The sequence below is a fragment of the Bos mutus genome, chromosome 1, assembly GCF_027580195.1.
Source record: "Bos mutus isolate GX-2022 chromosome 1, NWIPB_WYAK_1.1, whole genome shotgun sequence".
Lineage (NCBI taxonomy): Eukaryota > Metazoa > Chordata > Mammalia > Artiodactyla > Bovidae > Bos > Bos mutus.
This window is the reverse complement of record NC_091617.1, coordinates 23,244,653-23,251,032: the sequence shown is the minus strand read 5'-3', so window position 1 is coordinate 23,251,032 and position 6,380 is coordinate 23,244,653.

The following is a 6,380-nucleotide window of genomic DNA, read 5'->3' as shown; positions in this document are numbered from 1 at the left end:
ACTGAGGCTCAAAAATAAAGAAAATGAGATTTCACACAACTATAATTACACATCAAGTATTTAGGCAGACCTCACTGAAAGTAAGTTAACCATAAAGACATTTATGTTTTTCAAAATACTAAACTTGGGTAAATTATATTACAAAATGATCTAGGCTACTGGAAATACATAAAAAATTCAGCTTTTCAGATTGAGGAGATATAGTCTCTAACTATATCTCATAGAATATAAGTAAATATTATCATAACTATAACCCATAGTCTTGCATCTCACAGTCCAAGAATATGATTGAGGCATCAGTGTAATTTACAATTTAAGTTTAGGGTCTTTAAAAAGTTCATTCTTGCTAGGGATACATAGATAATAGATTTACTCTACAGTAAGGAAGCGACAAAATGCATTATCTAGTCAGCTTCTCCTCATAGGTTTCATATTCTTCTAGAGCTTTAATTGCATGGGGCTGAGGTGCAGTATTACTTACTTGATCAGTTTAAGTATTATTTTGTCAACAGCTATAATTTATGTTTAAATATATTTTCAAAAATAATTTTACATTAAAATGATGTTATTTTCCCTTTTAGCCTCAAGACCACATTCCCCTTTGTACCCCACTCTAAGAATCATGCCTTTGCCCAAGTCAATGAGAAAATATAATTTAGTTAGTAGAAATTACCTCGACAGCCAATCTTTCAGAAACACATCTATCTTATAAATGAAGGTGTACCTATAATCTAATTTATTTTATCATTAGTTTTCTACTTTCCTTTAGAAATATTTCAATTCTTATTAGATTAGTGATGTGAAGCCTAGTGATTGCTAAGTGTATTATGATACTAATATTGGCTAATGCTTAAAGATAAAAGGATATTTGCAGAAATGTATATTTCTTTTTCTTAAATGAATATAACCTCAGTCAACTGTATTTTCTAATTCTTACTTTAACATGTGAAATCAGAGTAGAAACACTTCTTTTAAAAAGTGGTGGTGCTATTAAAGAAATTGAAACAGGTAGTAATAGAAATCTGCAAATGCAAAAAGTGGAATTAATAGAAATGTGCCCATGCAAAGAGCTGAACTGGATTTAGGAAGATGCCACAAAAAGTAATCCACAGAAGAACCTGGATTGATTAAAATAAAGATTACCAAGCCAACTCCTGGGCATCTACTGTTGTTGTTCAGTCGATAAATTGTGTCCAGCTCTTTGTGACCCTATGACTGCAGCATGCCAGAATTCCCTGTCCTTCACTATCTCCTGGAGTTTGCTCAAATTCCTGTCCATTGAGTCAATGATGCCATCCAGCCATCTCATCCTCTGTCACCCTCTTCTCCTCCTGTCCTCAATCTTTCCCAGCATCAAGGTATTAGAATTCCCTGGGTTCATCAGTATTAGATTTTCTGGGCTCATAGTGAGAACTTATATTTTTAAAAGTTTATCACATAATTCTGATAATCAGCAAAATTTGGTAATCATTGATTTATAAGCTTCCCTAAGAAGAATTGATGCTTTTGAACTGTGGTGTTGGAGAAGACTCTTGAGAGTTCCTTGGACTGCAAGGAGATCCAACCAGTCCATCCTAAAGGAAATCAGCCCTGGGTGTTCTTTGGAAGGAATGATGCTAAAGCTGAAACTCCAGTACTTTGGCCACCTCATGCAAAGAGTTGACTCACTGGAAAAAACTCTGATGCTGGGAGGGATTGGGGGCAGGAGGAAAAGGGGACGACAGAGGATGAGATGGCTGGATGGCATCACCGACTTGATGGACGTGAGTCTGAGTGAACTCCGGGAGATGGTGATGGACAAGGAGGCCTGGCGTGCTGTGATTCATGGGGTCGCAAAGAGTCGGACACGACTGAGCGACTGAACTGAACTGAACTGAAGACTAATTTTGACAGTAAAACTTTCTCACCTAATTGTCATCTTTCAATCCACTCATATACCTGAAATTTCTATTATGAGATGACTCTTACAGTTACAACAAAGTAGATATATTATTTCCAGAGGACTAAATTCATATGTTTTTCAAGTTTGCTTGATAGTGTCTTAGAATCATTTAAAATTTGTTGTTTGTTAACTGAACTTGATATCATAGGAGAAAATTTTCATGCAGGAAACTTAACAAGGCCTTAGAAAGTCAACAAAAGAGGTAAAAATCCTAAAAATGAACTTGCAAATTTACATTTCTAATAATTTTTGCTCTGATGTCATATATCTCAAATGGACCATGAGTAATTATAACATGCAGTAGTAGACAGGGGTACAGAATACCACAATGGAAATTATGCATATTCCTGAAGTATCCAATTTATTTATATTGTGATAAACATAAATATGGGCTTCCCTGGTGGCTCAGACGGTAAAGTGTCTGCTTGCAATGCGGGAGACATGGGTTCGATTCCTGGGTCGGGAAGATTCCCTGGAGAAGGAAATGGCAACCCACTCCAGCACTCTTGCCTGGAAAATCCCATGGACAGAGGAGCCTGATAGGCTACAGTCCTTGGGGTCGCAAAGAGTCGGACACAACTGAGTGACTTCACTTTTCAAACATAAATATAAAGTAAAACATTTCACATATTCATGTATCCTTCACATTATCATGTGATAAGAATATTCTTATATAAGAATGTTTAATATATATATATTTATATACATATATGTTCATTCTTACACACACATTGCTGCTGCTGTTAAGTCGCTTCAGTCGTGTCCGACTCTTTGCGACCCCAGAGATGGCAGCCCACCAGGCTCCGCTGTCCCTGGGATTCTCCAGGAAAGAACACTGGAGTGGGTTGCCATTTCCTTCTCCAATGCATGAAAGTGAAAAGTGAAAATGAAGTCACTAGGTTGCGACCCCATGGACTGCAGCCCACCAGGCTCCTCTGTCCACGGGATTTTCCAGGCAAGAGTACTGCAGTGGGGTGCCATTGCCTTCTCCAACACACACATTGAAAGTGGTCAAACAAGAGATGGCAAGAGTGAAGACTGACATTTTAGGAATCAGCAAACTAAAATGGACTGGAATGGGTGAATTTAACTCACATGACCATTATATCTACTACTCTGGGTAAGAATCTCTTACAAGAAATGGAGTAACCATCATGGTCAACAAAAGAGTCCAAAATGCAGTACTTGGATGCAATCTCAAAAAGGACAGAATGATCTCTGTTAGTTTCCAAGGCAACCCATTCAATATCATGGTAATCCAAGTCTATGCCCTGACCAGTAATGCTGAAGAAGCTGAAGTCAAATGGTTCTATGAAGATCTACAAGACCTTCTAGAACTAACACCCAAAAAGGATGTCCATTTCATGATAGGGGACTGGAATGCTACAGTAGGACGTCAAGAAACACCTGGTGTAACAGGCAAATTTGGCCTTGGAGTACAGAATGAAGCAGGGCAAAGGCTAATAGAGTTTTGCCAAGAGAATGCACTGGTCATAGGAAACACCTTCTTCCAATAACACAAGAGAAGACTCTACACATGGACATCACCAGATGGTCAACACCGAACTCAGATTGATTCTATTCTTTGCAGCCAAAGATGGAGAAGCTCTATACAGTCAGCAAAAACAAGACTGGGAGCTGACTGTGGCTCAGATCATGAGCTCCTTATTGCCAAATTCAGACTTAAATTGAAAAAAAATGGGAAAAACCACTAGACCATTCAGGTATGACCTAAATCAAGTCCCTTATGATTATACAGTGGAAGTGAGAAATAGATTTAAGACTAGATCTGATAGATAGAGTGCCTGATGAACTATGGACAGAGGTTCATGACATTGTACAGGAGACAGGGATCAAGACCATCCCCAAGAAAAAGAAATGCAAAAAAGGCAAAAGGGCTGTCTGAGAGTGCCTTACAAATAGGTGTGATAAGAAGAGAAGCAAAAAGCAAAGGAGAAAAGGAAAGATATACCCAGAACACAGAGTTCCAAAGAATAGCAAAGAGAGATAAGAAAGCCTTACTCACTGATCAGTGCAAAGAAACAGAGGAAAACAATAGAATGGGAAAGACTAGAGATCTCTTTAAGAAAATTAGAGATACCAAGGGAACATTTCATGCAAAGACGTGCCCAATAAAGGAAGAAATTGTATGGACCTAACAGAAGCAGAAGATATTAAGAAGAGGTGGCAAGAATACACAGAACTGTACAAAAAAATATCTTCATGACCCAGATAATCACAATGGTGTGATCACTCACCTAGAGCTAGACATCCTGGAATGCAAAGTCAAGTGGGCCTTAGGAAGCATCACTACAAGCAAAGCTAGGGGAGGTGATGGAATTCCAGTTGAGCTATTTCAAATCCTAAAAGATGATGCTGTGAAAGTGCTGCACTCAATTTCTGCAAATTTGGAAAACTCAGCAGTGGCCACAAGACTGGAAAAGGTCAGTTTTCATTCCAAACCCGAAGAAAGGCAATGCCAAAGAATGCTCAAACTACCACACAATTGCACTCATCTCATACACTAGTAAACTAATGCTCAAAATTCTCCAAGCCAAGCTTCAACAGTACGTGAACTGTGAACTGCCAGATGTTTTAGCTGGATTTAGAAAAGGCAGAGGAACCAGATATCAAATTGCCAACACCCACTGGATCATTGCAAAAGCAAGAGAGTTCCAGAAAAGCATCTACTTCTGCTTTATTGACTATACCAAAGCCTTTGACTGTGTGGATTACCACAAACTATGGAAAATTCTTCAAGATATGGAAATACCAGACCACCTCACCTGCCTCTTGAGAAATCTGTATGCAGGTCAGAAAGCAATAGTTAGACCTGGACATGGAACAGGAGACTGGTTCCAAATAGGAAAAAAAGTACATCATGGCTGTATATTGTCACTCTGTTTATTTAACTTCTATGCAGAGTACATCATGAGAAACACTGGGCTGGAAGAAGCACAAGCTGGAATCAAGATTGCTGGGAGAAATATCAATAACCTCAAATATGCAGATGACAGCACCCTTATGGCAGAAAGTGAAGAAGAACTAAAGAGCCCATTGATGAAAGTGAAAGAGGAGAGTGAAAAAGTTGGCTTAAAGCTCAACATTCAGAAAACAAAGATCATGGCATCTGGTCCAATCACTTCATGGCAAAGAGATGGAGAAACAGTGGAAACAGTGGCAGACTATTTTTCTGGGCTCCAAAATTACTGCAGATGGTGACTGTAGACATGAAATTAAAAGATACTAGATTGGAAAAGAGGAAGTAAAACTCTCACTGTTTGCCAATGACATGATTCTCTACGTTGAAAACCCTAAAGAATCCACCAGAAAATTACTAGAGCTAATCAACCAATATAGTAAAGTTGCAGGATATAAAATTAACACACAGAAATCCCTTGCATTCTTATACACTAACAAGGAGGACACAGAAAGATAAATTAAGGAAACATTCCATTCACCATTGCAACAAAAAGAATAAAATACTTAGGAATAAATCTACCTAAAAACCTAAAGACATATATATATATAGAAAACTATAAAACACTGATGAAAAAAATCAAAGATGGCACAGTTAGATGGAGAAATATACCATGCTCATGGGTCAGAAGAATCAATATAGTGAATACTACACAAAGCAATCTATAGAGTCAACACAATCCCTATCAAGCTACCAATGGTATTTTTCAGAGAACTAAAACAAATAATATCACAATTTGTATGGAAATGCAAAAAACCTCAAACAGCCAAAGCAACCTTGAGAACGAAAAATGGAACTGGAGGAATCAACCTGCTGACTTCAGGCTATATTACAAAGCTACAGTCATCAAGACAGTATGGTACTGGCACAAAGACAGAAATATAGATCAGTGGAACAAAATAGAAAGCCCAGAGATAAATCCATGCACCTATGGATACCCTATCTTTGACAAAGGAGGCAAGAATATACAATAGATTAAAGACAATCTCTTTAACAAGTGGTGCTGGGAAAACTGGTCAACCACTTGTAAAAGACTGAAACTAGAACACTTTCTAACACCATACACAAAAATAAACTCAAAATGGATTAAAGATCTAAATATAAGACCAGAAACTATAAAACTACTAGAGGAAAACAAAGGCAAAACACACTCTGACATAAATCATAGCAGGATCCTCTATGACCCACCTCCCAGAGTAATGGAAATAAAAGCAAAAATAAACAAATGGGACCTAATTAAACTTAAAAGCTTTTGCACAACAAAGGAAACTATAAGCAAGGTGAAAAGACAGCCTTCAGAATGGGAGAAAATAATAACAAACAAAGCAACTGACAAAGAATGAACCTGAAAAATATACAACTAACTCCTGCAGAGCTCAATTCCAGAAAAATAAATGACCCAATCAAAAAATGGGCCATAGAACTAAACAGACATTTCTCCAAAGAAGACATACAGAT